We start from the raw sequence: 12,511 nt of genomic DNA, 5'->3' as shown, positions 1-12,511 counted from the left end.
TGAGCAGACCTGCTAGACCTCACTTCAAAAGGTTTGTTAATCTCCTTGGAATCACCCCTTTGAGCTCACTCCTCTCACCTTTCATATTCAGATTGGACTGCATTAGTCTTCTGCATTGCTTTGTAAGGAAAAGAGAGAAAGTTGGGAGTGGGTGGAGAAAGAAAGAAACAGGGTGGGGAGGAAAGGAAGAGGAGGTGAAAGAAGGAGATTACATAAAGATAGAAAAATAAGAGTTGTGTATAGGAAGAAACCTTCACTGCCAGAAGTTAAACTGAATGGTTTATAACCTCTTAGAGGTCAAGGACCTTCTTTAAGATTCTGTGAAAGCTATAGCTCATCTACCCAGAAATATGCTCATATGCACATACATAGGAAATTTCACATCCCATTTCAGAGAGTATACATGTCTCATAAAGTGCATCCATAAGCTCCAGGTCAGTAGTCTACAACAATGACCTCCCATCACGAAATTCAATCAAACCATTTGCAATTTATGCGACACTGATTTGAGAATCATTTTGTGAAAATACCTGACTTATCTTACAGTTGGTTGATTTCCTAGTGTTCTGCATGAGACCTTCCTCTGTCCCCACATTCTTTGGGCTTACCCATTTCCCAGGCTTCCACTGCCCTCTCTATGAGTAGTTAACCATTTTTTTTCCCTCTTTGGGAAACTCATGAAAGTTACAAAAGCTCTATCCACAAACACACACATACACATTTATAGTCTCAGTTTGGCACTCAACCTTCTAAGCACTCATGTGCCACCCAAAGTTCATCCATGGATGCAAGATTTGGAACTACTGGATTAGAGGTAACTAAATGTTTATTTATTAAGTGGATTCAAGCATGTGGCATTTTTACTTGGGTCCTAAATCTGTTCCAGTGATTAGTAGGAAAAAGGTGTTTGTTTGTTTGTTTGTTTGTTTGTTTTTAAGAACTATGTAATCCAGTCTCAGATCTTCCTGGCTTTCAACTTCACTATGGAAATCTTGATTAAATCCCCAATGTTATAAACGTTTGTGGCTCACATGGAGCTCTGAAGAGCCCAGTATAGTCCCCTAGACTCTTCAGGGCACTGTGAGTGAGCAGTTAAGTACAGGCCTTGGTCCATTGTGCTCAATTGAGAACTAAGTCAACGTGTCTTATTACTATGCTAAATCATAATGGAAAACCAGTCTCTTTCCATTAAAAAGTCTTTTCTGGGTTAACTGAGTTCCTTTGGATACTTCTCAGTGTTTTAGAATTTCAACTCGCCACACCTACCTCCTTCCTCTCTAAGACAGAGAAGAGGCAATGAGTTGACATGGACATCTTTGTGTGGGTCCTTATTGGCCTCTGCAGTAATTTCCTCAGCAATGTCCCCCTCAATCATTAGGAACTATTCGGGCATTCGATGATGAAGTCCAGGACTTGTGAAATACAAGGTCTATTCTCTCAGCTCATCTAGGCCCAGAGTTATCCACCATTCTGCTGACTTAGACTCACCTCTTCCCTTGTCTGCCTTTCAGGCCCTCTGAATCTCAACCACATCCTCCATCCAGCCCCAGAGTTAGATTGTCCACCTGCGGCCCTTGCAGTAGCGTCAACTTGCTCCTCGTGGCAGTGGCCCCATGGGAGACCTGCCGGCTGTAAATATCCAGCTATTTTCTATATCCTCCACTGGGAGCATGTGAAAATATCTGGATACATTTATGCCAGGTAAAAGCTGAGGGAGACTTGGCCCTCTCTCTGCCTAGATCTGCCTTGCATCCATTTTTCTTCTGTTATGATTATCCCTTGTTAGTGAGGGGGCACTCAGAAAGGTGCTTGTTTTAGTCTATTTTCTGTTACTCAGAGTGATTTATAAAGAAAAGACATCTATTTCTCACAATTCTGGAGGCTGAGAAGTCCAAGAGCATGGCACCAACATCTGATGAGGGTCATCCCATGGCAGAAGGACAGAAGGCTGAAGCAAACATGAGACAGAGAGAAGAAATCAGGCAAAACTCACTTTCATTACAAATTCAGTCTTGTGATAACTAACCCACTTCTGCAATAAGGGCATGAATCCATTCATGATGGTTCTGTCATCACCTAATCATCTCTTAAAGGCACCACATCAATTAAAAGTCAACATGAGTTTGGGAGCAGACAAACATTTAAACCACAACAGTGGTGTCCCAGAGTTCCAAAGACCAAATTTGGAATAATTCCACTTTGTTTTTTATTTTTCCCCTAAACCTGTTGGAAAATGTCCCCAGATTCCACACTTATGATAATGGGGTGTGTGGTGGGGCGGGGTAGAGTGGCACATTTATCTATGGGTTCTTCTGCTTCCTTTGTGACCTCTTACCCTTTCTTTTTTCTCTCTGTCTCTCACTTCTCAGAATGCTACAGTTTTGTTTCTGGATAGTGTACCCTTCACTTAAATCATCTCTTGATCTCCCGAACTAGTAAAGCTCTAGAATGCCAACTGGCCAGGCTCCAGGCTTGCCTTCAATTTCTCTCTTTCTCTTTCTCTGTCTTTCTCTCTCTCTCCTACAGCTTCACTGCAGTGAAACTTACATACCATAAAATTCATCCGTTTTAAATGTACAATTCAATGGCTTTTTAGTACATTTAGAGTTGTATAACTATCACCGTACTTTTCGGTTTTTAAACATTTTCATTATCCCAATAAGATCATTCATGCCCATGTACAGTTAATCCACTTTCCTACCTCCAGACCCAGGCAACCACTCATCTACTTTCTGTCTCTATGTATTTGCCTATTGTGGACATTTCATGCAATATATGGAGTCATACAATATATGTTGCTTTGTATCTGGCTGATTTTACTTAGCATACTGTTTTTGAGGTTCATCTACATTATAGCAGTGTATCAGTATTTCATTCCTTTTTAACACTGAATAATATTTCATCATATGACTCTACCACATTTTGTTTATCCATTCATTTGCTGATGAATGTTTCGTTGCTTCCATCTTTTGGCTATTGTGAGCAGTGTTGCTTTGAACACTCATGTAAAAGTTTTTGTTTGGATACCTGTTTTTAATCCTTTTGGGTGTATACCTAGGAATGGAATTGCAGGGTCATATGGTAATTCTATGTTTAACTTTTTGAGGAACTGCCGAACTGTTTTTCATAGTGGCTACATCATTTTACATTTCTACCAACAGAGTATGAGGATTCCAATTTCTGCTCATTCTTATTAACACTGTTTCTTTTTGATTATAGCCATCCTGGTGGGTGTGATAGGCTTGGCTCTTGCTATACAAAAGGAATTTAGAAGTCTCTGACTCCAAGACTGCTGTTTTCCTGAGAAGTCCTCAGGGAATTAAACATCTAATTTGATAATAAAATCCCAGTTAGGACTACTTGTTTTCTATATGGTGTTAACCATTCCTTGAAGCACTGAAACTCACTAATTTACTGGCAGTGGTAATGGAGGGTGTCCTAAGGCAAAATGATTTAAGAAGAATGAAAATGGTTGAATGTTCACGCCTGTAATCCCAGCACTTTGGGAGGCCGAGGCGGGCGGATCACGAGGTCAGGAGATCGAGACCATCCTGGCTAACATGGTGAAACCCCGTCTCTACTAAAAACACAAAAAATTAGCCGGGCGTGGTGGCGGGCGCCTGTAGTCCCAGCTACTCGAGAGGCTGAGGCAGGAGAATGGCGTGAACCTGGGAGGCGGAGCTTGCAGTGAGCCGAGATTGCGCCACTGCACTCCAGCCTGGGGGACAGAGCGAGACTCCGTCTCAAAAAAAAAAAAAAGAAAGAAAAAATTATTCGTGATATATTTGCTCTTGGATATGGATTGGAGAGAGGAAAGCTCAAAATTGAATATGACTCATAAAGCAATATGGGAACACGAATGGGAAAAGATATTAAAGGTTATTTGGCCAAATAGTGATTGTGGGAGTTGATGCCAACTGCATTAAGGAAAAAAGATGACCATCTGAAGGCAGCAAAAATATGCCAAATTAGAATTGGCCTAGAAGAGCACTAAAATGAAGGTCATTTAACAAAGACCTCTGGAAAAAAAAGTGACAAAAAAGTTAAGTCAGCAGGATTGCTAGGAAGTAAGCACTAGAGCAAAGGGTGCTGTGTAATCAAATGAGAAGAGACAGACTTTTCTGATCCTGGTCAGATAGTAGCTAAGATCAATTTCTCAAAAGATAGAACATTTGTCCTAGATATAGGAAGGGTAAGTAAAGTCTTATTAGAACAGAGGGAAATTTAAATTAAGACCACAGAAAAGATCAGGGAAAATGAAGCCTTGCTGCTGTCTAAGATAGTGATTGGACCTACTATGGAGGCCAAAACTCCCAAGTTTTCAAGAGACACACCTTCAAAAGATGGTCCCAAGGCTTAGGTCTAAGCCACCACATTTTTGAGGAAGCAACCTATCTAGGGAGACCAGCAGCACAGTATATACTAAGCTTCTGGCTCAGGCACAGTTTTAAATCCTGGCTCTACCATTTACTAGCTATATTACCTTAGGCATTGCATTCATTCTTCCTGAGCCTCAGCAACCTCATTTGCGAAATATATATAATAATATTTACCCCACAGGGTTGTTGAGGGATTAAGTTATGTAGCATCTATAAAGCTTGCAGCACATGGCAGGCACTCAGTATATGATACCTCTTATTATTATTACTATTATTGGGTGTAACAACAATGCTTTTAAAAGGGAGGTGAGAGATGTTAGTAACTGGATACCACTGGCATTACTGAATTTGGATTTTATATAGTTAACAGCTAATTTATACTCAATACAGACAAGACTAGCGGTGGGCCTCATCTAGAAGATAACTAGCAGGACTTGGGCTTGAGATATCACAGAAAACGTTCATGGAAGGCAGGAGAAAGAATATTCATTATGGGTGAATTTTAAAAAGCTGTTTGATCTTCAGCAAATCATGACTTTCTCTTCCAGCCATGGTTGTGTTACTGGAAAAAAGAGGCCTCAATTCAGACCCCAAGGGAGGGTTCTTGGATCTCACGCAGGAAGGAATTCAAGGCAAGTCACAGAGTACAGTGAGAAGAGATAGCTTATTGAAAGTGACTCCATTACAGAGTAGGGTGTCCTCAGAAAGCAAGCAGAATACGCCATCTTTAAGTTTTTCTTATATAGGGTCCTTGTCTATGCAAAGGCTAAATTAAGCTGTGCCTATGTGCGAGTGAGCAGACAGGATGACAAAATTTATTATTCTGTTGATTTAAAGAAAACTATCCTTGACATTTTATTGTGTATGTATATCAAAGCATCTTGAAAACATATTGTTGTGGGTATTGGGACTCCTGAACTATCTGTTGTTGTAGGAGTTTGTCCTTGCAGGCCTTGCCAAGCTTTTTTATTTAGCTGTAAACATCTTAGGACCATGGGTGGTGACTAGCAAGGAACGTGCCTTGTTAGTCTCAAGATGGAGTCTTTTGGTTATTTATTTATTTATTTATTTATTTTGAGACGGAGTCTCACTGTGTCACCCAGGCTGGAGTACAGTAGCGCAATCTTGGCTCACTGCAACTTCTGCCTCCTGGGTTCAAGCGATTCTCCTGCCTCAGCCTCCCGAGTGACTGGGATTACAGGCACCCGCCAACACGCTTGGCTAATTTTTGTATTTTTAGTAGAGATGGGGTTTTACCATGTTGGCCAGGCTGGTCTTGAACTCCTGACCTCAAGTGATCCGCCTGCCTCGGCCTCCCAAAGTGCTGGGATTTACAGGCGTGAGCCACCGTGCCCAGCCAGAGTTGGTTTTAAAATGATGTCACTCTGGCTTTCCTAGGCTCCTGTTTCCCTAACAGTGGATATATAAAAGTTATCCTGCAATTGCTTGTGGATACTGCAAAGTGCCCACAAGCAAAGGTGTGGAGCAAGGCGCCGTATAGGACACTCCTTGCTGTCTCTAACACATCCTAAGCCTGTTTCTACCTCAGGACTTGTTCACCTCTTATTCTCTCCACCTGGAACTCTCTTCCTTAAGATAACACATGAATCGCTCCCTCACTTCCTTCAGGCCTTTCCTCAAATGTCGCCATCTCAGTGATGTTTTCCCTGACCACCCTATTTAAGGGAACCCCTAGTACACCATACTTCCCTTTCTTGCTTATTTCCTCCATATCACTTTTCTTCGTCTAACATACTAATGTCAGCTCCACAAGGGCAGGATTTTTCTCTTTATGTCCACTGCTGCATCCTCACTGCTCAAAACAGTGCCTGGCACAGTGTGGTGCTCAAAAAATATTTCTTGAAAGAATAAATGATTTTATTCCATTTCAATGCTGTCACATGCCCAGGATCAATGGTTTTAAAATTAGAACAAAGGGGATGGGGAAAATAAATGAATGTGAAAAGAGGGGTGAGGCAAATCCTACCACAGAGCTCCTTCCTTGATATGTTGCCTGCAGACCCCCTGATAAGGTTTATAGATCAGCGGAAATATAAAAAAGGAACAGCTGATTTCCAGTCACAAGAAGCTGATTGAGGAAGTCTGGTCCACCTTTTGAGGTGACGTCTCCTTTGGTTTACACTCAAAGTAAAAGTAGCAGATCAGCAGCCGAAAGGGTACAAATGCACTAGAGATGCATTTGTAAAGACACTAGGGATGACTAAACCACTGATCCTGAATGAAAGCAGTGTCAAAGTTGGGAGGTAAATAATTTGTAAAGACACTAGGGATGGCCAGGTGTGGTGGCTCATGCCTGTAATCCCAGAACTTTGGGAGGCCGAGGAGGGTGGATCACCTGAGGTCAGGAGTTTGAGACCAGTCTGGCCAACATGGTGAAACCCCGTCTCTACTAAAAGCACAAAAATTAGCCGGGGTGGTGGCAGGTGCCTGTAATCCCAGCTACTCGGGAGGCTGAGGCAGGAGAGTCGCTTGAACCCAGGAGGCAGAGGTTGCAGTGAGCCGAGATCACGCCATTGCCCTCCAGCCTGGGGGACAAGAGCGAGACTTTGTCTCAAAAAAAAAAAAAAAAAAGACACTAGGGATGACTTGACTGCTGACGGCCTCCCGTGTATCTCTCAGAGTCATGCCCTAAGTTCTATAGACTTGGCATCCCACACAGAGGGAAACCGCTACCAGGTTTGAGAGTTAAGAACTTTGGGTTCCTGTATTTTACACCCACCTCCCTGGCCCCTTATTCAGCATCCAGAGACAACTCATTTTACTACAGAAGGCAATAATTTCCCTATTCAAGATGTCATGTCACCAAGGCTCATGTTCTGTGCTGGGGCCTTGAAATTCTTGCTGTGTCAGCCCAAGAGTAATCTCTGTTTTTCTGTGCCTGAACTACAGGACCTAGTTTCCATTTTGGTCCTCACTGAAGCCTATTCTGGTCAGGTCTGGCCATGGCCAACCACACCGGTCACAGGTGTTGCGTAATATCACATTGGCAGAGCATCAGAAGAAAGGCAGCATGGTCTCACAATATATGAAGAGTAGGCTTAAGAAGCAGGAGCCAAAATTGATGTAACAAAAGATAACACTATCAACATGGTGACCCAATTGAGAAGTGTCACTATGTGAGATGAAAAGGTAAAAGAAGAGCCAGCAGAGTTATTGGCTCTTGTTTGCAGGAGATGATACTAAACAAAATTGATTCGTAGAAATATAGACATCGTAAAATGAAAGGACCACCTGGATGTTTGAGGAGCGTGTCAATAAGAAATTATAGGACTGATCTCGAACTTCCTAGTGCCAGTTCCCAGTTCATTGTGTGTCTTCATTTACAGCATTAGGCCTTCTAGTGGGGACCTTTGACATGGCCCTCAGGAATTAGTCAGAATGCAGGATGCCACAAGAGAAGGGAAGGCTGGATATGACCAATACAGAATTCTTGTATACTTTTGACTTTTAGTGCTTTAAGTTTAAGAAAGTGGGATATAGTTAATGGGTTTAGCTTCCAGCCCACCCACCAGTCCCTGTAGCAACAAAAGCTCATTAAGTGTCACACAAGAGCCTTCTCAGCCAATGTTATGAAAGAGAAAAAACAAAAAACAGCAAGGCAATGCACATAAAGAGAGTTTACAAGGGTCTTATTAAAATAGAGTGAAGGTATGAGCGTAAAGAACCAAAAAAAAAAAAAAATCACAATTTAAGTGATGAAAAATGGTGGGCACCTGAATAGGTGACTCACATCTTAGAGATGTGGTAGATTAAGTAGTGAAAGGATAATGGAAGAGTACTGGAGGGTACTGCCTTAGCAAGGAATTTATACACACTGCCTATGGGCTTATTATTGAGTTTGTTTCTGGGGAATTTACAAATATAAGTCTGTATAATAAAGGAAAAGACGGCCTTTTCTATAGTCATAGTTTTAAGCAGTGAACCAGGAACCAGTGACATGGTTTTAAACCACTGATCCTGATGAAAGCAATGTCAAAATTGGGAGGTAAATCTGGTTAGGTTAAGATTATTTTTGGTTTTCTCTATATTTTCTGATGAGTTTGTGGTGCTGAAAGGGACATGGCAGGCAATGGGAGCAGGAGGGCTGGCTTTCTTAGACACCCTGGCCCTGGGATTAATTTCATATGCAAAAAAAATTTCCAAATCAAATAGTTACGTGGAATGTACTGAAAAGCAGAGAAAATTGTTAATCAGCAATAAAAAATAGTGAAAGTAATTTTTAGAAACAACACTGTTTTCAACAACAGTATGGTGTGAGGAAAGAACATTGCCTGGGAATCCAAGCCAGTTCTATTCTGAGGTCTGTCACTGCCACGCACAGCAGAGGACCGACATACAATGCTCCTCCTGAGAACAAAAGGCCATGACAAGATCAAAATAAAGGGAAACCTGTATTCCCACAGAATCCAGAGATGGGAGCCATCCAAATGACAAAGACTTTGCATGATTCCAGCACATATATCCTAATTGTTGCCTAGAGATATTATGAGTGAAGTATCCCTATTCCCACTTTATTAGGAATCTTACACTATTGATTATCCCCTCTTCCCTGAATCTTCCATTTTCCCTGGTTTTCTGACTCATTTCCATTGCCATTTAAAGAGACTCTAGTTTCTCTCATCTTAATAAATGCTGACAGGATCCCAAATGCCTCTTCCATATCACTGCAATGTCCAGCATGAAAGAAAGGTGGTGTAGATATAAGATAAATCTAAGATAAATGAGGTTAAGCAAAAACCTTGTAGTACTAAATCTGAATGTGCAAATAAAGTTCCTGTTATCCAAACTGAAGAACTGAAGAAAGGAAAGACTTCCTATTCCTTCATTATAGTTCCAAGCTCCAAGCAGTGACCAAAGAACCACTGGTATGGTTATACATATATATATAACCCTGTGTCTGCATATATATATATATATATATATATATATATATATAGTCATGCTCTGTCACCCAGGCTGGAGTCCAGTGGTGCAATTGTGGCCCACTGAAGCCTTTACTTCCTAGACTCAAGCAATCCTCCTACCTCAGCCTCCTGAGTAGCTGGGACTACAGGCATGTGCCACCATGCTTGGCTAATTTTTCTCTTTCTTTCTTTTCTTTTCTTTTCTTTTTTTTTTTTTTTTTTTTTGTAGAGATGGAGTTTCACAATGTAGCCTGGGCTAATCTTGAACTTCTGGGCTCAAGAGATCCACCTACCTCAGCCTCCAGAGCTGGGACTACAGGTATGAGCCACCGTACCTGGCCAGTATGGTTTTAAGCCAGTGAAAGTAGCATCTATGTTGGAAGGTGGAGCTGGTTAGATTTGCACTATTCTTAGTTTCCTCTGTATTTTCCTATGTTTCTTTTGTGGTTCAAGGTACATTTTCTTTGCCTGTGATTAAGGATTGTGTGGTTCATGGGAATATAAAGTAATGAGACCTATTTTCCCATAAGACAGATACATTCACTGAGGAGTTTATAGGCTTTGCTCTGAGATAATATTTGTACAACAAAAAACCTGAAGTGGTTCCCAAAGTGTCAATATTTTAGTCTGTGCCAAATAAGATAGCTGAATAAACATAACTGAAGTAACCAAATACTGCCAATTTGATAGCAGCATATAGGCATGTCCTGATTGTGGAGAATAACAGGTATATTCTGTTATTTACTGTTATTAAATGTTAATAACTGCAAACCTAGTCTTTTACTTGGAACAAAAGTATGTGTCTATGTCTAGATATTTGAGTTTAGAATTATATCCCAGTTAGGTCTTTAATAATGATCACTCTAAATCCTTATGTCATGCTATCTTCATCCTTAAGCATAACTAAATCACAGGCATATTTTTCATAACTAACCACATCTGAAAATCTTGATGCAGAGCAGATAAAATATATTCCTCTTGACAAAATATCAGGTACAATATAGATCAGAAATATACATTCCTAGATTTTATCCCAGAAAATACGTGAACTCAAGATGGGGAGCTACCACTTCAGTTTTTTTTTTCTAATTGTCTTTGCAAGATTGTATGATGTATTGATGAAAAGTTGAAATATAGTCTTATCTACATTATAGTGTATAGTTTCCTCTTTAAGAAGTAGTTTATACATTGGTAACTGGGGACAGCTACCTATTATAAGCTAGAGTTCAGTATGTATGAAAGAGAATTAGAAAAAAATACTAAACTTATGTGACTGAATCACTTCCACAAAAATTTGGAACAGCCTTGATTAGACAAGAATGAACCAAAACTATAAAAAATGAACTCAGAGGCTCAAAAGTTGAGATTTGTAAAGGTCAAAACTAAATAATTACTATTGTGTCTTGATGCAGTCGCTAAGAATTTTATTGTGTATAATTTTTACTTCAGTGTTGAACAGCCATTGCGATAGGAAGAATTTCAGTTCTGAACACTTTTGCTTCATCAAGGATGGAATAAAACAAAGAGTTTGTGCTATCTTGGTTTTTGGTTATAATAAAAGCTATTCAAACAGTTTTTATATGTTTATTATTTTCCATCTATTTTTCTGCATGCTCCTTTGTTCATATGATACTGCCTCAGTCAGACTCGGTGAAATTGGTGAGACTGGCCAGGTCAACAAGGCCTAGAACTGGACCAAACACAGGAGGATGATTCAGGAAGGTAGAGAGGAACATCAGGAAGATGAGATAGTAAATTACAGGGACTCAGCCACAGGCATTAAGGTTAACATACAACACTCCCATCTCTAGGACTCTGATTTTGGATGAGTCATGGCGAGACTCTAGTTCTGTAGAAACTGAATGTCAAGCAGAAATTCATACATAAAAGAAAGAATATCTGTGGGAACTGGAGTGCAATTCAAGTGGATTCATTAATAGCAACCAGATCAGAGAGTTATTACAGAACAAAGTGCAGAAATAGTGCAGGGCCATCAAACAGGTTGACTTTTGTAAAGAATGGATGATAGGTAGAGTTTCTTATGTTCTCACTGTCTGTGACCTGATTTTTACCAGAACTTGGAGCAAGGCTAATCCTACCAATAGGATTACGTGGCCCTGATTATAGTGTTGGAGGCCTGCTAGGCAGAATTAGGCAGATCATTGTTCACTAAATAAACTATCGTTTGTTTAAGTTTAGTACAGGAGTTGCAAACTATGACCTACTGCTTGTTTTTGTATGACCCATGAGCTAAGAATGATTTGTACACGTTTAAGTTGCTAAAAAAATAAAAATGAATACTATTTCGTGACGTGAAAATTTTATGAAATTCAAATTTCAAGGTCCGTAAATAAAGACTTATTGGAACACAGCCATGCTTATCTGTTTTCATATTGAATATGGCTACTTTCATGCTACAATGGCAGAGGTGAGTACTTGTGACCAACACCCTATGGTCTGGAGAGCCTTAAATATTTACTGTCCAGACCTGTACAGAAAAAGTTTGTCGAACTTGGTTTAGTGTATAAAGTCCGTGGATATACAGAAATTTCATAGCACAATATTTAGGGCCTGATCATGTTTAATTCTTTAAGAAGTTGCATACAACTCAGGGTAGAAATAAAAACCATAGCAATTGATGAGTATGATGTTTTGTGACTATTTAAGAATTGACAAAGAGAAGAATTAAGTGTAACAAAGTATATGAGGTAGCCTTTCCTAGCCCTGCTCTGGCAGAGGCTGGGACTATTCTGCCTCCTACATTGAGTGAACCAAATCCTGCCTACAACCAGCAGGACACTAGGCATTCCCTCCTGACGGTGGGCATGATAAAATAGACATGATCCCCCAGGCACCTTTATGTCTGTTGTGTGTTCACTGAACTGCAACCTCTTCTCTGACCACCCATCCCCCTCTAGTGTTGGATTACCCTCTGTGATTGACTTTTTGCCTTAGTTTTCTGATTAGGGTTATAATTCCCACTTTGAGGCTAGAACTAATCCTCAGTTCCAGCCTAATTGCCTAAGACTCTGATTCTCTAAGAAATCCTTCCTACTCCCATTGCCCCTGGGAGCTGGATCCTGTTTTGCATAGCTTCCTCTTTTAGCTGGCATCTTGCTGTAATCCAAATAGACCATCTGGGATCAGTTCTTGCCAGCAAATGTTTGGTTCTACTGCTTTCCCTTACCCAACTCCAGGACTTGATCA

The sequence above is a fragment of the Pan paniscus genome, chromosome X (genome assembly GCF_029289425.2).
Source record: "Pan paniscus chromosome X, NHGRI_mPanPan1-v2.0_pri, whole genome shotgun sequence".
Lineage (NCBI taxonomy): Eukaryota > Metazoa > Chordata > Mammalia > Primates > Hominidae > Pan > Pan paniscus.
This window is presented reverse-complemented; position numbering follows the sequence as displayed.